Source organism: Tamandua tetradactyla, chromosome 26, assembly GCF_023851605.1.
Source record: "Tamandua tetradactyla isolate mTamTet1 chromosome 26, mTamTet1.pri, whole genome shotgun sequence".
Lineage (NCBI taxonomy): Eukaryota > Metazoa > Chordata > Mammalia > Pilosa > Myrmecophagidae > Tamandua > Tamandua tetradactyla.
The window spans coordinates 9,836,686-9,858,838 of record NC_135352.1 but is presented as its reverse complement, the minus strand read 5'-3'; positions in this window follow the sequence as shown (position 1 = coordinate 9,858,838).

Sequence of the window (22,153 nt, the reverse complement as noted above, 5' to 3'; positions counted from 1 at the left end):
CCTGCCTTTCAGGATTGTTATGAAAAATAAAAGGGCAATGTGCAATGTCTGGGCCATTTAACTTCTAAAAGGTATTAGCTCATTATCGTTAAACCCCAGCTCCTATGTTTCCTCTTTCTAGGGGAATTTGTGGTTAGGACACCCCGCCCCCCGCCCCCCACCCCCATCCTTTCCATTTAATCTCTTCTTCTCTGACCAGTTGGTGGCGCTAATGATTTTCTAAGCAATTTGAACTGCTGAGCAAAAAATGCATTTCCTCGGAATAGTGCTCTCCCATATAAGGGTGCATTTGGATGTGGGGTCAAGATGCCAATCAGCAAGTTATTGTATCCTGCCTTGTGTATGAGAGGCTCTTCCCTGTTCCACAAGCCCCTCGTGCGCAGTGCATCCAGGCCCTCACCCTGTTATGAGGAAAGCACTGTTTTGTGGGGGGGCTCTACCCCCTCCCTGCTGCGAGTTTCCTGAGGTCAGAGACCGTGTCTTTATCTCCAAGTGCCTGGCACAGTTTAATCATATAATAAGTGTTTGTTGAAACCACATGTCTGTCAGAAGAGGACTCGCTGAATAAACCTTGGTACAGCCGTACAATGCAGTTCTGTGCATCTGTACAGAGAAATGAGGACAGCCTCTCCTGAGTGTGGCCACGGAACCCCAGGGTTTATGAAGTGAGAAAAGCAAGGCAGAGATCATGCATATGCTGCCTTTGAATGAGACAGGGGAATAGGAATCGTGATGTGTTCATTTGTCTACATGTTAAAAAAGAAACAGTGGGCGGGCCACGGTGGCTCAGCAGGTAAGATTGCTTGCCTGCCATGCCCAAGGACCCGGGTTCGATTCCTGGTGCCTGCCCATGTGAAAAAAAAAAAAAGAAATAAACAGGGAGGTAAATGTCAATTAAAAATGAATCAAGGGTGGGCCATGGTGGCTCAGTGGCAGAGTTCTCGCCTGCCAGGCCAGAGAGCAGGGTTCGATTCCGGTGCATGCCCATGCAAAAAAAAAAAAAAAAAAAAAAAAAAACAACAACGAATAGAAATAGAAATGACTGCATGTAAAAAGGAAAGATTAGGGTGAAGGAAATTAGGGATGGAAGCCAGGCATCTCTGCTTATAGCCTGGTTGATAGTCTTGACTTTAGAATCATTTGAAGATTTTACATAATTGTCTTTTAAAAAGGAAAAAAAAATCATTTCCTAAAATTAAAATTAAAAACTCATTAATTTAAGTATATATATATATATGGAGAGAGCTACTGGCATGGTCACATAGGGAAATAAGAAACTGACTTTAAAATTCATTTTGACTTCATATCCTTTGTGTGACATATCCCAAGATTTGTTCATATGAAACCTAACCCCACAAAGGATACGTCAAGTCTACTTAAAATTTAGGCCTAAGAGTCACCCCCAAGAGAGACTCTTTTGTTGCTCAGATGTGGCCTCTCCCTCCAGCCAACATGACGAGCAGTCTCACCACCCTCCCCCTCTCTGCGTGGGACATGACTCCCAGGGATGTGGACCTTCCTGGCAACATGGGACAGAGATCCTGGAATGAGCTGAGACTCAGCATCAAGGGACTGAGAAAAACCCTAGAATGAGCTGAGAATTAACATCAAGGGATTGAGAGAACCTTCTCGACCAAAGGGGGTAGGAGTGAAGTGAGACTAAGTGTCAATGGTTGAGAGATTCCAAACAGAGTTGAGAGGTTATCCTGGAGGTTATTCTTACGCAGTAAGTAGATATCACCTGGTTGTTCAAGATGTAGCGGAGAGGCTGGAAGGAACTGCCTGAAAATACAGTGCTGTGTTCCAGTAGCCATGTTTCTTGAGGATGATTAAACAATGATATAGCTTTCACAATGTGACTCTGTGAATGTGAAAACCTTGTGTCTGATGCTCCTTTCAGCTGCTATATCAATAGAAGAGTAAACAGATGGAATAAAAATAAATAATAGGGGGAACAAATGTTAAAATAAATTTAGTTTGAAATGCTAGTGGTAAATGAAAGCGAGGGGTAAGGGGTATGGTATGTATAATCTTTTTTTTGTCTGTTATCGTTTTATTTCTTTTTCTGTTGTCTTTTTATTTCTTTTTCTAAATCGATGCAAATGTTCTAAGAAATGATAAATATGCAACTATGTGATATTAAGAATTGCTGATTGTATATGTAGAATGGAATGATATCTTAATGTTTTGTTTGTTGTTAATTTTTTTAATTAATAAAAAAATGCTAAAAAAAACCTCATAATTTAAGTACGTATATATATATATATATATATATATAGAGAGAGAGAGAGAGAGAGAGAGAGAGAGAGCTACTGGCATGGTACATAGGGAAATAAGAAACTGACTTTAAAATTCATTTTGACTTCATATCCTTTGTGTGACATATCCCAAGGACAGAAAAAGAATGCAAAGTGAAAACACAACCTCCAAATTGGGAGAAAATAATTGCAAATCAAATATTAATTTGTTGTTTTTTACTGGTAAGTTTCTAATATCCAAAATATATTAAAGAACGCCTGCAATTCAATAGCCCAGTTTTTAAAATAGGTGAAGGGCTTAGACATTTTTCCAAGGAAAATGTACAAATGGTCACTAAGCACAGGAATGATGCACAATATCATTAGTCATTACAGAGATGCAAACCAAAACTGCAATGAGATACTATTTCGAACCCAGGAGAATGACTGTTAAAAAAAAAAAGAAAGTAATAAGGATTGGGGAGGCTATAGAGCAATTGAAATCCTTATACATTGTTGGTGGGAATATAGATGGTGCAGCTGCTGTGGAAAACAGCTTTGTGACTCCTCAAAAACAAACAAAAAAATAGAATTACCATATCACCCAGCAATTCCCCTCCTAGATATATACTCAAAAGAACTAAAAACAGGGACTCAAACAGATACATATACTCTACTGTTCATAGTAGCATTATTCACCAGAGCCAAAAGGCAAAAACAACCTAACTATCCATGAACAAGTGAATGAATAAGTTAAATGTGGTATATACGTGCGATGGAGTATTATTCAGCTGTAAAAAGGAATGACGTGCTGATACATGTGACAACAGGGATGAAACTTGAAGATATCATGTTGAGTGAAATAAACCAGATACACAAGGGCAAACGGTGTATGATTACACTTACATGAAATTTTTAGTATTTCAAATTCCTAGAGCAAATTCACAGAAATAGAAAGTAGATTGGAAATACCAGGGGCTGAAGGAAGGAAGGAATGAGGAATTGTTATTGCTTTTCTGTTTGGGATGATGAAAAGGTTTTGGTAATGGTGGCGCATCATTGTGGGTGTAATTAATACCATTGAATTGTATTCTTAAAAATGGTTAAAATGGGAAATTTTGTGTTGTTTATGTGTTAACACAATAAAATTTTTTAAAAAGAATGGCAAAGAAAGCAAACTACATTTAGTCACAGTAGTTAGTAATAATATTGGTATTGTTATTTAGATACTATTATCTATAGAATGTATATGTTATGTGTGTGTATATAAAAGTAGCAAATAATCATCATCTTAATATTGCTAGAAACTAAAGTTTTCAGTGAAAGAGAAAGGAAATGCAAGCGGCAAATCAATGCAATTAGGTATAAAGTCTGGATTTGACATTTGAACTGGCAATGTCAGTATGAAGTCATGATTAATTTTTCTCCTTCTTTAAAATATATATATCCTCCCACTCTCTACGTGGGACATGACTCCCAGGGGTGTAAACCTCCCTGGCGACGTGGGACAGAAATCCTAGAATGAGCTGGGACTCAGCATCATAGGATTGAGAAAACCTTCTTGATTGAAAGGGGAAATAGAGAAATGAAACAAAATACAGTGTCAGTGGCTGAGAGATTTCAAACAGAGTTGAGAGGTTATCCTGGAGTTGAGAGGTTATCCTGGAGGTTATTCTCATGCATTATATAGATATCATCTTTTTAGTTTGTGGTGTATTAGAGTGGCTGAAGGGAAGTCCCTGGAACTGTAGAGCTGTGTTCCAGTAGCCATGTTTCTTGAAGATGAATGTACAATGATACAGCTTTCGCGATGTGATGGTGTGATTGTGAAAACCTTGTGTCTGATGCTCCTTTTATCTACGATATTGACAGGCGATTTAAAAATATGGATTAAAAATAAATAAATAATAGGGGGAAAAATGTTTTTAAAAAATACGTATTTCCTAGCTCTGTCCACTGAGAAAGCCGGGAAACAATCACAGCCCAATGGCTAGGAGCACCCCAGTGGCTAGATTCCATATTCTAAATGTCATTTCCCTGTCTTTTTGGAACCAGCACCCCTTGGGTAAATAGCTGCTTTCAGACCGGGGGCAGGAATTGCACAAGACGAACCCATCTAATTAAAAGTTACCGTCCACAATTGGGTGGGTCATATTTCCTGGGAAACAATCAAAAACACTCCCACCCACCCAGAAATACTGAATGAGGATTAAAGAACTTGACTTTTCTGGGGTACACCTCAGTTTCAAACCAGCACAGTACCCAAATGGTTTGTGAAGATGATAAATGCAAGAAGCCTGGTAAAATTAAAAAGTTTCCATTCACGGGTGGGCAGTGGTGGCTCAGTGGCAGAGTTCTCGCCTGCTGTGCTGGAGACCCAGGTTCGATTCCTGCAGCCTGACTATGCAAAAACAAAACAAAAAAATGTTCACCACTCACAACTCCTAACAAAGTGTTGGGACATGGGAGCTATCTTTCACAGCTTGGGGAAAGGTTGATAGGAAACTCTGTAATGGCTGGATGCAGGCTGACAAAAGCTAAAACCACATATTTATCTTAACATCACTAAGAGTGAGACAATCAGATCCCATGTACCTAGTGGTGCAACACAACAGGAAGCTTATGCCAACTATGAATATTCTTGCATAAAAATTGACCCTAAATTTAATCGTGCTTCTAGATCTAACTACCAAACAAGAAATATGTAAGACAAAGAAGCAAATTAAAAGACACCAAGATTGTACCATCAGCCAAGTTCAGGATGTGGGTTATTCTACAAATTACCCAGTTTCTTCAGTAAATAACCTGCATGGAAGAAATGGGGTAGAAGGGGGACTGTCACAGATTTTTAAAGTCTTAAAAGACATACCAATTAAATGCAATGTTGCCTCTTAATTTGAATAAATTATAAGAAGATATTTTGAGACAATCAGGAAATTTGAACATAGATCGATTATTAAAGTGTTCGTATAATTTGTCATCTAAAGAGGGCTGTTGAAAGTTAAAGGAGGCACTCTTATGCTGGTACAAAGGTGTAAATTGTGCCTGTCCCAGGCAAACAGTATCAGACAATTTTGTGGAATTAGTAACTTGTTAGATTGATAATGTTGGTATGCTTATGTTTTTTTTTAAGCTATCATTCCATTCTACATATATAATCAGTAATTCTTAATATCATCACATAGTTGCATATTCATAATTTCTTAGAACATTTGCATCGATTTAGAAAAAGAAATAAAAAGACAACAGAAATAAAAACAAAATGATAACAGAGAAAAAAAAGATTATACATACCATACCCTTTACCCCTCGCTTTCATTTACCACTAGCATTTCAAACTAAATTTATTTTAACATTTGGTCCCCCTATTATTTATTTTTATTCCATATGTTCTACTCTTCTGTTGATATGGTAGATAAAAGGAGCATCAGACACAAGGTTTTCACATTCACTGAGTTACATTGTGAAAGCTATATCATTGTTCAATCATCATCAAGGAACATGGCTACTGGAACACAGCTCTACATTTTCAGGTGGTTCCCTCCAGCCTCTCCAGTTTATCTTGAACAACTAGGTGATATCTACTTAATGCATAAGAATAACCTCCAGGATAACCTCTCGACTCTGTTTGGAATCTCTCAGCCATTTGTTAGAAAAGTTCTTTAGCTTTTTAGTCTTGGGACCCTTTACCATCCCCCAAATTATTAAATTATTGAGTCATGCCAACTAGAATGGCTAGATTCAAAAGCACTGAAAACAAGCTTTAGCAAGGATGTGGACAAACTGGAACCTTCAGACATTACTGGCGGAAATGTCAAATGTTGCAGCTGTTGCAGAAATCAGTTTGACAGTTCCTCAAAAAGCTAAACAGAGTTAGTATATGATCCAGTAATTCCCTTCTAGGTATACACTCCAAAGACTTGAAAACATATGCTCAGACAAAAACTTGTGACATGAATATTCATAGCAGCATTACTCATGCTAGCCAAAAAAGTGGAAACAAACCAAATGTTATCAATTGAGGAGTGGCTAAACAAAACATGGTATATACATACAATGGAATGTTAGTCAGCCATAAAAAGAAATGAAGCCCTGATACAGACTACAATGTGGGTGAACCTTGAAAACATCATGCTAAATGAAAAAAGCCAGACATGAAAGATCTCATGCCATATAGGGCCATATATATATATGAAATATCCAGAATAGGCACATCTGTAGACACAGAAAGTAGATTAGTAGTTGTCAGGGGACAGGGAGAAGGGAGGAATTGGAAGTGACTGCTAATAGCTGTGGGATTTCTTTGTGGAATGATGAGAATTTCTAGAATTAGAAAATGATGATGGTTGCACAACCTTTTAGTATTGACATTAAAATCCACTGAATTTGATCATTGCCCTCTACCCTACATGGGACATGACATCCAGGGGTGAAAGTCTCCCTGGCGGCATGGGAGATAACTCCCAGGGATGAGTCTGGCACTGACACCGTGGGATCAACAATTCCATCCTGACCAAAAGCCAGGAAAGAAGCGTAACTAATAAATTATCAATGGCTGAGAGAGTTCAAATAGAGTCTAGAGAATACTCGGGAGGTCACTCTTATGCAAGTTCCGTTAGACATTGCTACCTGTCATTAATTGCCTAATCTCTATCAAAACCATTCTAGTCAATCTGAAAGAACACCTAGGGTAACATATAAGATTCTACAAAGATTCCGGGCACTAGGGTAACTTTCCAGAAACCAACAACCTCCAGATGGGTCCCTCTGGACCAGATAAGTCCTAAAACCTAGAGGCGTCAGCCTCTCCAGAACATTAGCTAGTTCCATTTTCCTACCCCATGTTATTGACATCCCCTTTTAAAATGAAAAAGTTAGAATGACCATAGTTCAAGTATCCCTAAGGAGTGGGATAGAAAGATCAAAGGTGATGGTGAAATTATACAGAGAAGATAGGGTTTAATGTACGAATATAATTGCTGAATCATTAAATTGATAACTTCTTTTAGTCTCCAGTATCTTAGAGCAGCTAGACGTAAAAACCTGTAATTGTGGAATTGTAACCCATAGCAAACTCTGAAATCTGTTCTACAACTAATTGTGCTGTGCTTTGAAATTTATTGCCTTTTTCTATGAATGTTGTTTTTCATAAAAAAGAAAAAGTCAGTTGTGATGATAAAAAAATATATATGTATTCCTTCTAGCCTCCTATATTCTGGAACAGCTAAAAGGAAAAATCTGAGAGAATGGTATGGTAGCCCAGACAAACTCCAGGATCTGTCCTGTAACTGCTTATTGTAGAGTGCTCCAAAAATTATTGCTTTTTTCTTTCTTTGCTTTGTATATATGTTATATTATATAATAAAAAAAGTTTTTTAAAAAATCCACTGAATTCTAAACTATGAAATGGTGAGTTTTATAATACGTGAATCAAACCTCAATAGAAAATAATTCAAAAAAGTATTGAGAAAAAAAAAAAGTATTGAAGAGCCCAATGAACATTTCTTATGTGGGCTAGACAGACGGATATAAATTTTTTCCATATTAGACATTTAAACTGTTAAGTTTTTAGACTATTCTTCTAGTTCTTTTAAAAATAGGAACAATAAATCTATTGTATATTAAATAAAAAACATACATTTATGAAAGATAACTCTCCAAGACAAAAACTAGTGATGAGTAGTTTTGTTTTATACTTTTACAAATCTCTTTCATGTCTGCCTTAATAAAAGACAGTTGGATTCTCAGACCTGCTGCTGTATTCAGTCTACTGTGACATTATGTCTTGTGGCCTATAGAAAACTACATGCTATGCTCCTAAGAGAATGAGAATGCAAATGACAAACCATAAATTAATATTAAAAATAAAATACTTTTGACGTCAAAGACCCCTGAAGGGATTCTTAGGAATCCCCGGGGGTCTCCAGACCACACTGCTGCGTTAGAAATACACACATATCTTGGGGTTTGTTCATATGAAACTTAACCTCACAAAGGATAGGCTAAGTCTACTAAAATTTGCCCTAAGAGTCACCCCCAGAGATCGTCTGTTGCTTAGATGTGTCCCCTCCCTCTCCCTCTCCCTCTCCCTCTCCCTCCCCCTCCCCCTCCCCCTCTCCCTCTCCCTCTCCCTCTCCCTCTCCCGACACAGCAAGTGGATTCACTGCCCATCCCCTCTCTGTATGGGACATGACTCCCAGGGGTGTGGACCTTCCTGGCAATGTGGGACAGAAATCCTAGAATGAGCTGAGACTCAGCATCAAGGGATTGAGAAGTTCTTCTCGACCAAAAGGGGGAAGAGTGAAATGAGACAAAATAAAGTGACAATGGCTGAGAGATTCCAGAGTCAAGAGATTATCCTGGAGGTTATTCTTACATATTAAATAGATATCACCTATTTAGTTAAGGTGTAATGGAGAGGCTGGAGGGAACTGCCGGAAAATGTGGAGCTGTGCTCCATTGGCCATGTTTCTTGAAGATAATTGTATGATGACATGGCTGTCGCAGTGTGACTGTGTGGTTGTGAGAGCCTTGTGTCTGATGCTCCTTTTATCTACCTTATCAACAAACAAGTAAAACATATGGATTAAAAATAAATAAATAAAAGGGGAACAAATGTTAAAATAAATTTAGTAGATTGAAATGCTGGTGATCGGTGAAGGTGAGGGGTAAGGGGTGTGGTATGTGTGGATTTTTTTCTCTTTTCTTTTTATTGCTTTTTCTGAATTGATGCAGATGCTCTAAGAAATGATCATGATGATGAATATACAACTATGTGATGATTAAAAAAAAGAAATAACACACATATATTAACAATTAAAATGATATGTAAGTTTGCTTTAAAATACTCCATGGGAGAGGTAGTGGTGGAAGAATGAATGGGAGATGGATGAGAAAAGATTATTAACATGTAAACAGTTGTTGAAGCTGAGTGATGGGTCATGAGAGTTCTTTGTATCAGTCTCTCTACTTTAATGTAAGTCTGACATTTTCCACAATAAAACAATATATTATTGTTGCTTTGGGGTTTTCGTGTGTGTGTGTGTGTGTGTTTTTTTTACAGAGTGACAGCGTTTATTGTCAATAATACAACCCAAGCTTAAGTGAAAATGAGCATTTTGGAAAACTCGCCTCCACCGCTGCGAATCTGACAGCTTCTCACTTCAAAACTTTTCTGGTAAAGTCCTTGGCCACATGAAGCCATTTCGTTTCTTTTTGTTGTGCTGTTCTCTTTTTCTTCTTCTTTTTAATTTGTTTCATTTTTTTACATATTTTTTATTTAAAAAACAGACAACATACTTAGAACCACCAGCAATGGATATCTTAGTTAGTTTAACCACAGGCAAATTTAAATAAAGTATCCATACAATCATTATAAAGCCTGTGCACGGGAAGTTTCATAAACCAATTTAAAATTAAGGCAACAAGGAAAAATATCTACATATTCAGATAGCAAAGCTCTTAAATTCTAAGTATTAAAAACTAACTTAGGGGCGGGCCACGGTGGCTCAGCAGGCTGAGTTCTCACCTGTCATGCTGGAGACCCAGGTTCGATTCCCGGTGCCTGCCCATGCAAAAAAAAAAAAAAAAGAGCTAACTTCGATACCATTTGATCAGCTGTCGAAACTGTGAATGTTCTCAAAATATCAAGTAGAACGTTCTTACAAATATTGCTATAATAATGACCTATGTTTGTTGCTTCAGTTTTTAATCAATGTCCATTTAACTGAGCAAAAGCCCTTGAGGTAATTGGTAGGAGGAAAAACCAAGACAGGGATCAAATGTGCAAAGATACAAAGATGGATTAGACACAGTTCCCGCCTCTCAGTGTTCATTTCGTGGGGAACGTAGCTGTGGGAAAGAGCTTTAATAAAGCCAAATGATAAATAACTGTCACATTGAACGAGTCCCAGGCATTTACCTACATTTCCTTCTCAGCATCTTTCTGAGGCTGGCATCATTATCTCCATTTTGCAGATGAGGAAATGGGAGCTCTGAGAAGTTGGGTAACTTGCCCAAGATCTTACAACAGAAAGTAGAGCTGCAAAATCCACGTAGGTCTGTCCATCTACAAAACCTGTGCTCTTAACCACGCTGTCCTTCCTTTCTGAACACTCCAATTACACAATCCCAAGAATAACACTGTCACTCTATAGCACGTGAATGACATCCCCTGGAGGTGTTCAATAGGAGGCCCCATGCAGAAACCTAGGCGAACTGATAGCTTATCTGAGAACAGATAAGAGCATCAAGTGTTTGTCTTTACCGTGCATCTATCCTCTCATTCAGTGAACACAATTTAAATTCATGGAGTGGGCATTTTTATCCATGTTTGCCCTCCTCTCCTTGACTCTTTCTCTTCCTCTGGTTTTTGGAAAGCAATCCAGCAGCCAATTCAGTGGCCAACTCCACTCCTGGCACTCTATCAAATACCTATAGCCATAGGTAAGGGTACGTGTTCAAGAACACAAGGATAAACATGTAAATTTATGGAGTCGTTGTTCATAAGGCAAAACCAAGTGAAGGCTTGATAGTGACATATCCACACCAGGGGATTCTCTGGCCTTTTATTTATTTATTTTTAATGAAGCAGCGCTAAACCAGATGACTAGGAAGGATTTTCATGAGAGGTTGGTAAATGATGAAAGTAAGATATGAGAGATGATACAATCCCTGATTTTAAAACAATGCTTTAAAAAACTTTAACATTCTATATAAATAAATACATTCATCTATTAGGTATAAGAATACTTGACTCTCCCCCTGCGTGAGACAGGACAGCCAGGGGTGAAAGTCTCCCTGAAAGCATGGGATATGACTCCCAAGAATGAGCCTAGCCCCGGCACCATGGGATCGACAATGCCTTCCAGGCCAAAACAGGGAAAAGAAAATGCAACAAAATAAGGTGTCAAGGTTATCCTGGAGGTTATTCTTATGCATTAAGTAGATATCACCTTGTTAACCAAGATGTAATGGAGAGGCTGGAGAGAACTGCCTGAAAATGTAGAGCTGTGTTCCAGTAGCCATGTTTCTTGAGGATGATTGTATAATGATAGAGCTTTCACAATGTGACTGTGTGATTGTGAAAACCTTGTGTCTGATGCTTCTTTTATCTACCTTGTCAACAGATGAGTGGAACACATGGAATAAAAATAAATAATAGGGGGAACAAATGTTAAAATAAATTTAGTTTGAAATGCTAGTGATCAATGAAAGGGAGGGTATGTGAAATTTGTTTTCTTTCTCTGTGTTTGTTTTATTTTTCTGTTGTCTTTTTATTTCTTTTTCTGAATTGATGCAAATGTTCTAAGAAATGATCATGATGATGAATATGCAACTATGTGATGATACTGTGAATACTGATTATATATGTAGAATGGAATGAGCATATATTAAGAATGTGTTTCATTCTTGCAATTTTTTTAAATTAATAAAAAAATTTTTTTTAATTAAATCTAAAAAAAATAAATAAATAAGGTGTCAGTGGCTAAGAGAGCTCCAATGGTGCCAGGAAGCCATACTGGGAGCTACTCTTCAGCTAGATATTGCTAATTGCCATGATTTGCCAAACCCCAACCAACGTCATTCCTGTTAACCATAAAGAACACATAGGGCTCTAGCTGAGACTCGACAAAAGTTTCATGCACTAAGTTTACTTTCCTAAAACTTATAACTTTCAGAGAGTTTCTAGAACAGATAAGTCTTGAAACCCAGAAGGACCAGATTCTCCAAGAATATCAACAAATTCCATCCCCGTATCCTATTCTGTTGATACCCCTTTTCAGCATGAAAAAGCTAAAATGGGCATACCCCAAACACCCCTATAGATTGGGAGTAGGATCAAAGGAGAAGGAGGAATTTTAATAGAGAAGATAGGATGTAACAGATGAGTATGACTGCTGAATCACTATGCTGATGTTTCTTTTGGACTCCAGTGTTTTGGAGCACCTAGATGGTAAAACCTGAAGTTGTGGCATGGGAACCCATACCAAACTTTGAAATCTGTTCTGTAACTACTTGTTAAAATGTACTCTGAAAATTATTGCTCTTTTTTAAAAATATTGCTCTTTTTTTGTATTTTTAAGTTTTTGTATATGTTATATTTCACAATAAAAAAATAAAAATAAAAATATAGATTGAAAAATAGATTGCACCTTTTTACAAAGCATTTATGTGATGACATTTCTGTATTTATGTAAAATTATGGATGAGTGTAGTTTAAAAGAGATTATATATTTAAAGTATTTCCTTTAAAGAGAAATGGAAGGATGCGATAAACTCCAAGGATTTTAAGCTATATCTCAGTCATCCAAAGACCATGTGATTAACTGTTTGGGGTGAAAACCTCTTCATAGCAAAAAACAAGTGGCAGAAAGTTAAAAAAAAAAAAAGATGCATTTGCTCACCTTCATTCTACTAGAGTAACACAAATGGCAGGATTCCAATTATGTCTTTCAAGGTTCATCTGGTGCAAACACGGTTGATAACAGGATTTTGAAACATATATACGATAATTACTGCTTGAAGCAGAGCTTGAAGCAGAGCTACTTTTCTGATTATAGGCCAAATTTTTCCATAGGAAAAATGATAGTAAAATATTTGTAATCCTTGCAAGCCTGTACAGATTAAGGAAACCACTGTATCCTTTTCTGCATGAGCCTACAAAATTTTTCAATCATTGCAAAGGCAGTTTGGGTTAAAGAGTATCCTAATTATTTTGAAAGCTCACATGTTTATATAATTTGTGGTACAGGTACCAAATGACTCAAAAAGAATGAAAATCCTGCAGAACAGAGTAAAGAGAGCTAAAAACAAAGGATACAGTAAGCATGAAATATCCTTCAAAATGATGTCATTGTCAATGTTGAAAATCTGAATAAACGAGCCTGTCTTTGCCATGATACAAATCTTCAGTATATCTTTCTCCCTCCAAAATTCTAGGATTTTATTTATCTTCCTTCTCATGTTTGTGCTGTCGTTCGATATTTCTACAAATATTTTTTTTAATTTAAGTATTATAAGACCTAAGAACATCTTACCCAAAGGCAGTCCCTTCCGCAAGGGGTGTAGACCTGCCTTGCTTGTTCTTTTTTGAAGAGTTTGAGCAGAATTGGTACTAATTCTTTCTTGAATGTTCAGTAGAATTCACATGTGAAGCCATCTGGTCTTGGACTTTTCTTTTTGAGGAGCTTCTTAATGACTGATTCAATTTCTTTACTTGTGATTGGTTTGTTGAGGTCATCTATTTCTTCTTGAGTCAATGATGGTTGTTCATGCCTTTCTAGGAAGTTGTCCATTTCATCTACATTGTCGACTTTATTAGCATAAAGATGTTCATAATATCCTCTTATTACTTCCTTTATTTCTGTGGGGTCAGTGGTTATGTCTCCTCTTCCATTTCTGATTTTATTTATTTGTATCCTCTCTCTTCTTTTTGCCAACCTTGCTAAAAGTCCATCAATCTTATTGATTTTCTCATAGAACCAACTTTTGATTTTGTTGATTTTCTTGATTGCTTTCATGTTCTCAATTTCATTTATTTCTGTTCTAATCTTCATTATTTCTTTCCTTTTGCTTGCTTTGGGGTTAGTTTGATGTTCTTTCTCTAGTTCTTCCAAGTGGACAGTTAATTCCTGGATTTTTGCTCTTTCTTCTTTTTTGATATAGGCATTTAGGGCAATAAATTTCCCTCTTAGCACTATCTTTGCTACATCCCATAAATTTTGATGTGTCGTGTTTTCATTTTCATTTGCCTCGAGATATTTACTGATTTCTCTTATAATTTCTTCCTTGACCCACTGACTGTTTAAGAGTGTGTTGTTGAGCCTCCACATATTTGTGAATCTTCTGGCCCTCTGCCTATTATTGATTTCCAACTTCATTCCTTTATGATCTGAAAGTGTTTTGTATGGTTTCACTCCTTTTAAATTTATTGAGACTTGCTTTGTGACATAGCATATGGTCTATCTTTGAGAATGATCCATAAGCCCTTGAGAAAAAGGTGTATCCTGCTGTTGTGGGGTGTAATGTTCTATAAATGTCTGTTAAGTCTAGTTCATTTATTGTATTATTCAAATTCTCTGTTTCTTTATTGATCCTCTGTCTAGATGTTCTGTGCATTGATGAAAGTGGGGAATTTAAGTCTCCAACTATTATGGTAAATGTGTCTATTTTTCTTTTCAGTGTTTGCCTCATGTATTTTGGAGCATTCTGGCTCAGTGCATAAATGTTTATGATTTTTATGTCTTCTTGTTAAATTGTTCCTTTTATTAATACAGTATTTCTTTGTCTCTTTTAATTGTTTTACATTTGAAGCCTAATTTGTTGGATAGTAGTATAGCTGCTCCTGCTCTTTTCTGATTGCTATTTGCATGAAATATCTTTTCCCAACCTTTCACTTTCAACCTGTGTTTATCCTTGGGTCTAAGATGCATTTCCTGTAGACAACATGTAGATCAGTCCTATTTTTTAATCCATTCTGCCAGTCTATGTCTTTTGATTGGGGAGTTTAATCCATTAACATTTAGTGTTATCACTGTACAGGCAGTACTTTCTTCTACCATTTTGCCTTTTGGATTTTATATGTTATATCTAATTTTTCTTCTTCTTACCTTTACTGATAGTCTTTATTTCTACACTCTTCTCCACACCTCTCTCTCCTGTCTTTTCATATCTGTTTCTACATTCCCTTTAGTATTTCTTACAGAGCTGGTCTCTTGGTCACAAATTATCTCAGTGATTTTTTTGTCCGAAAATGTTTTAATATCTCCTTCATTTTTGAAGGATGGTTTTGCTGGATATAGAATTCTCAGTTGGCAGTTTTTCTTTTTTAGTAATTTAAATATATCACCCCACTGTCTTCTTGCCTCCATGGTTTCTGCTGAGAAATCTATGGATAGTCGTATTGGGCTTCCCTAGCTTTTCTCCTGCTGCTTCCAAGATTCTCTTTTTCTTTGACATCTGACATTCTGATCAGTAAGTGTCTTAGAGTACATCTATTCAGATCAATTCTGTTTGGGGTACACTGCACTTCTTGGATCTGTAATTTTAAGTCTTTCATAAGTTGGGAAATTTTCAGTGATAATTTCCTCCATTAGTTTTTCTCCTCCTTTCCCCCTTCTCCTCTCCTTCTGGAACACCCACAACATGTATGTTTGTGACTTCATATTGTCATTCAGTTCCCTGAGTCCCTGCTCATATTTTTCCATTCTTTTCCCTATATTTTCTTTTGCTTGTTGGATTCAGATGTCCCATTCTCCAGTTCACTAATCCTATCTTCTGCCTCTTGAAATGTGACATTGTAGGTTTCCATTGTTTTTTCATCTCTTCTACTGTGCCTTTCATTCCCTTAAGTTCTGTGATTTATTTTTTCAGATTTTGATTTCTTCTTTTTACTCATTCCTCTCCTTCTTTATATCCTCCCTCAATTCACTGATTTGATTTTTGATGAGGTTTTCCATGTCTGTTTGAACATTCTGAATTAATTGTTTCAACTCCTGTATCTCATTTGAATTGTTGGTTTGTCCCTTTGACTGGGCCATATCTTCAATTTTCCTAGTATGAGTCATTATTTGCTGGCAATAGGCCTTTAATTACCTTAATTAGTTTATTCCAGAGATTGTTTTCACTTCTTTTTACCTAGGTTTTTCTTGCTGGATGACCTTGTTGTCTATCTGTTCTTTAACATTCAATTCAACTTATTCTGGACCTCTAGGTTAGGTTTTGTTTAACAGATCAGAATTTTTCAGTTCTTGTTTTCTTGTTTTTTGCCCTGCCTTTACAGTGTCTTTTCCCCCCCTTAGGAGGGTCTACTTAGGTATTAAAGACCCCAGTCAGATTTTCCCAGACAAAACTGGCCTCCTGTCAGGAGGAAAGAGTCACCTGTGTTAGTTTTCCCTGAAGGTAAGACCAAGCAGGTTGAAAGACTTTCCTATGAAGTCTCTGGACTCTGTTTTTCCTATTGTGCCCAGTCTGCCTGTGGGTCCCACCAGCATAAGGTGATGCGGTACCTTTAACTTCAGTAGACTCTCCCTGCTGGGGGCATGGTGGAGACAGAGGAGAGGTTGTAGTATGGTTTTAATCACTTCACTTTTCCGGACCCTGTGGTCTGAATTCCTTGAGGGAGGGATTCCACCTGTGCTGGCCCCCACCCCTCTCCTGGGGAAGTCACAGGCTCCAGACAAACACTCAAACAAGCTTAATTCTGCCTATGCCTGAGGCACTGGAGCCCGAGAAGCCTTGCAGCTATATCCAAAGAGGAGAAGCACAGCCACCAAAATGGAAGAGAAAAATCCTTTTCAGAGCAGGACCCCTGTTCCTTGGGTTTGCCAATCAAGAGCTTAAGTTGATACATTGCTCTGTGTATCTCCAGGTCCTATGTGCCCCCTCCTTTCCTTCAGGGCACAGACCTTTTCAAATCCAAAAAAAACCTGTTTTTTTTTTTTTTCTTTTTCTTTGTCCATCAGCCCTGCCCCCTCTTCGCGGGGGCAAAAACCAGCAACCTCCACTTTACTCTAAGTTCAACTGAGCTGGGGGGGCCTACTTTTAGTAGTCAGAATGTGTTAATTAATTCCACAATTGGAGTTTGGTTGCACTCAGCCCCTGCTGCCGGTAAAGGCTCTTTCCTTTCCCCTCTGGGAAGCAGCCTGTAGGGGAGGGGCTCCAGCTGCCGCGGCTTGGGGAACTCATGGTTCTGGGGGGCGCTTGCATCCGGTCCAGCTGGTCCAGACTGGGGTACACTGTGTATCCAGTCACGGATGTGGCCCCAGCAGTTGTTCTGTACTGTTCTTGGCTATTTATTAGCTGCTCTGGAGGACGAACTAAATCCCACACCTCCCTAAGCCTCCATCTTTGCCAAGACCCTGTAGCCTGAGTCTGATTGTTCTTTTTTGATGACCTTATGCCAAAGTTATATTCCCTTTCTATCTTCTCTGCTCCATCATTCCCATCAATGTTCCAAAATGCTCACTTTATTTCATCTTTAAATGCTCTCCTTGATTCCATATTCCTCGCCAACCACTGCTCTATTTCTCTGCTCAGTAAAATATTTATGATGAAGTACAATAAAACATACAGAAAAACAAACACACATGTACTGCCTCCAATTTCTCTCTTAATTTTCTTCCTTTTTGTTATGGGAGGTTTGCGCTTGGTTGATGTGTTTCCTAAGTTTTTTTTTTTTAATGCATAATAGTCCCCTTGCCTTTTTAAAAATACCATTTATTTGTTGAAGAAATTAGAACAACTGTCCTGTAAAAGACCAGAAACTTGAGATTTGGGAAACTGCTTTCTCCAGGTGTCATTTAACTTTTTCCTCTATCTTCCCCATTTCCTGTGAAGAGGTGGTTAGATCTGGAGGCAGGATTAAATCCAGGATCAGTTTTGAGGGATGGTACCATTTGCATACTTCTTACTCTTAGGAAGTATATGATGTCTGATCATCACATTTTTATCGATGATAAAATAGATCTACCTGTTATAGAGTTTCCCATCAATATCTCAAGTTTTATTCCATTGCCATCATTCTTTTTCATGCCTAAACAATCCTGCCTTTTTCCTATGGGAGTTGTTTTAGTTGGCTAGGATGCCGAAAGTGATGTACCAGAAATGGGTTGTCTTTTATGGAAATTTATTAGTTTATAAGCTTGGAGTTTTGAGGCTGAGAAAAATATTCAAATCAAAACATCATTGAGACAATGCTTTCTTCTTGAAGACCAGCTGCCATCAATCCTGGACTCCTCTGTCACATCTCCTGGCCTCTCCCTTCTCTTCCAGGTTTTGTTGCTTCCAGCTTCTTGCTACTATGACTTTCTATCTCTTTGTCTGAATTTCATTCTCTCAAAGGGACTCCGACAGGAGGATTAAAAACCACCATGAATAAGGTGGGTTATACCTTAACTTCAGATCCTACTTACCAAAAGATCCTACTTATAATGGGCCCACACCCACACGAATGGACTAACTTTAAAAACATACTTTTCTGGGGAACTTACAGCTTCAAGGCATCACAGAAAGCTTTTCATTTTGGCTCCTATATCTTTTTGCAATGACTAATAGTCATGGGTTGCTTCCTTGTTTTCTGGTATGGCAAGATTTAATCAACCATTTCTCCAAGATCCCTGGTTGCTCTAAGGGGAAATGGTGCTTAAATGCTATAGTCTGAACACTAGTATGCCACTGCACCTGAATTTTTATTGATTTTAGGCTTCTATGCCTTAATGTATGTATCTAGGAAATACATATTCTTTAGAAAGAAAAAAATAAATCATGGATTCATCCTGATATTCCAACTCAGATTTAAGATGGCTTATTTAATATGAGATATCTCTCTCTTCCCTTTCACTGAAAATCTTGGGTCCTAACAAAATTAACGTTAACATAATTACTTATTAGCTTTATCCTAAGATGTATACATAAAGGTATTAAAATAGCAATAGTAATAAATAGTAAAAAATAGTAAATTAATTTAATAATAAAAATAGTAAAAAAAAGTTTAGTAATAAACTTAAATTATAATACAATTTAAGAGTTCTTTGCTGTCCCTTTTGTCTTAAGAAAACACCTTGGAGATAATTACAATCAAACACTATGTTTCAAGTCACTTCAAATAATTTTTTCTGTATGGCTATGTTACCAACTTGATATACATGAAGATTCATTTTTGTGTGCCTCTTTTCAATTTTTTAGCAATGGCTCTTTTCTTTCTTCTCTTTCACTCATCAACACTGTCAATTCTGCCTCCACCCACCAATACATAAAAACTGTTCTTTCTGAGCCACGAATAGACTGGTTATTGCCAAAGTCAGTGAATATGTCCCTGGTCCTCTTATTTGATCGCTAAGGAACACTTGACTCTTGACACCTCTCCTTTTTAAATGCAATTTTATTGAGATATATTTACATACCGTATTGTCGTCCAAAGTGTACAATCAGTGGTTCACAGTATCATCATATAGTTATGCGTTCATCACCACAATCAATTTTAGAATGTTTTCATTACTCCAAAAAAATACACACAAAAATAAAAGTGAAAAACAAAAAACCATAAGTAACATCCCATGCCCCTTATCCCCCACTATTAATTATTCATTTATTGTCTTATATTTTTACTCATCTGTCCATATGCTAGATAAAGGGCATGTCAGCCACAAGGTTTTCACACTCACACAGTCACACCATAAAAGCTATAGAGTTAGACAATTGTTTTCAAGAATCAAGACTACTGAAATATAGCTCAACAGTTTCAGGTTCTTCCCTCTAGCTAGTCTAATCCACTAAAAACTAAAAAGGGATATCTATATACCACATATGAATTACTTCCAGAATAACCTCTCAATTCTATTTGAAATCTCTTAGTCACTAAAACTTTATTTTGTTTCATTCCTCTTCCTATTTTTGGTCAATAAGTCTTTCTCAACCTACAATGCCAGGGCCAGGCTCATCCCAGAGGATGGGGGTCATGTCTCATGTGGCTAGAGAGACTTATCCCCCTGGGAGTCTTGTCCCTCATACAGGGTAGGGCAGTGAGCTTACCTGCCAAGTTGCCTTAGAGAGAGAGGACACATCTGAGCAACAAAAGAGGTTCTCTGAGGGTGACTCTTAGGCATAATTGTAAGTAAACTTAGTTTACATGATCATCTCAATTGATGCTGAAAAAGCATTCAACAAAATCCAGCATCCTTTTCTGATCAAAACACTCCAAAAGATAGGAATCAAAGGTAACTACCTCAATATGAGAAAGGGAATATATGAAAAACTGATAGCCAGCATTGTACTCAATAGAGAGACTGAAAGCTTTCCTCCTAAGATCAGGTACAAGACAAGGATGTCCACCATCACCACTATTATTCAACATTGCGCTAGAAGTTCTAGCTAGAGCAATGAGGCAGGACAAAGAAATAAAAGGCATCCAAATTGGAAAGGAAGAAGTAAAACTCTCATTATTTGCAGATGATACTGTACTTGGAAGATCCTGAGAAATCTACAGCAAAGTTACTTGAGCTAATAAACAAATTCAGCAAAGTGCTGGGATATTAAACTAATGTGCAAAAAACAGTGACATTTCTATACACAAGCAATGAGCTAGCTGAGGAGTCAGTTAAGGAAAAATTCCATTCAAAATAGCAACTAAAAGAATCAAATATTTAGGAATGAACTTAACTAGGAATCTAAAGGACTTATACACAGAAAACTACATAACATTGCTAAAAGAAATCAAAGGAGATCTAAATAGGTGGAAAGACATTCCCTGCTCATGGTTAGGAAGGCTAAATATAGTTAAGATGTCAATTCTCCCAAAGTTGATCTACAGATTCAACACAGTACCAATCAAGATTCCAACAACCTATTTTGAAGATTTGGACAAGCTGACTACCAAATTCATCTGGAAAGGAAAGAGACCCCAAATAGCTAAAAGCATCCTAAAAAAGAAGAACAAGTGGGAGGATTAATACTTCCTGACTTTAAAACCTATTATAAAGCCACAATGGTCAAAACAGCATGGTACTGGCAAAAAAAGAAGCATTGACCAATGGAATCAAATAGAGAGGGCAGAAATAGACCACCAAATTTATTTTTGTGCTCAACAAGACCTCCAAATCCTCTGAACTAAGACAAAATAGTCTTTTCAATAACTGGGCATGGAAGAACTGGATATCAATAGCCAAAAGAATGAAAAAGGACCTATATCTTACACCCTACACAAAAATTAGCTCAAAGTGGATCAAACGCCTAAATATAAGAACTAGCACCATAAAGCATCTAGAAGAAAAGGTAGGGAAGCATCTTCAAGACCTAGTAATAGGAAGTAGCTTCCTGAACTTTACATCCAAAGCATAAGCACCAAAAGAAAAAATAGACAAATGGGAACTCCTCAAAATCAAATGCTTCTGTACCTCAGAAGACTTTGTCAAAAAGGTGAAGAGGCAGCCAACTCAATGGGAGAAAATATTTGGAAAGTGCATATCAGACAAAGGTTTGAGTTCCTGTGTATACAAAGAAATCATACAACTCAACAACAAAAGAACAAATAACCCAATTATAAAATGGGCTAAAGATTTGAATAGGTATTTTTCTGAAGAGCAAATACAGATGGCTCAAAAGCACATGAAGCCTCTGCTCATTTTCACTGGCAGTAGGGGAAATGCAGATCAAGACTACAATGCGATACCACCCCACACTTATAAGAATGGCTGCTATTAAACAATCTGGAAAATATAGAGGTTGGAGAGGATTTGGAGAAACTGGGACACTTATGTACTACTGGTGGGAATGTATAATGGTGCAGCCACTATGGAAGACTGTTTGGCAGTTCCGTAGGAAACTAAATATCGAGCTGCCCTATGACCCAGTAATAGCACTACTTGGTATATACCCAGAAGAGCTGAAAGCAACGACACAAACGGACATTTGCATAACGATGTTCATAGCAGCATTATTCGCAATCGGCCAAAGATGGAAACAAACCAAATGCTCATCAACTGACGACTGGATCAACAAAATGTGGTATATACATGTGATGAAATATTATACAATAGTAAGGAAAAATGACGTCCTGAAGCATGTGAAAAGATGGATGAGACTTGAGGACATAATGCTGAGCGAAATTAGCAAACACAAAGGAAAGATACTGTATGATTCCACTTTTATGACCAGCATAAAGGTATAATCAAAGGCTTATAATACAGAATACAAGGGACTTAGAGATACATAGAAGCTAGAGATGGGTGAACTGTTAGCTAATGAGGTTGAACTCCAATGTAAGGGAATAGACAGGAGCAAAGGTCATTCTCTAGTGGATCTAGAAGTAATATTACCATATTGAAGGTGAACAAGATTGAAAGGGGTTGTAGAGACCTATGTGTCCCACTGACTCATACTAAAAATATGAACGATTTCTGGTAAGAATTACTTCAAAG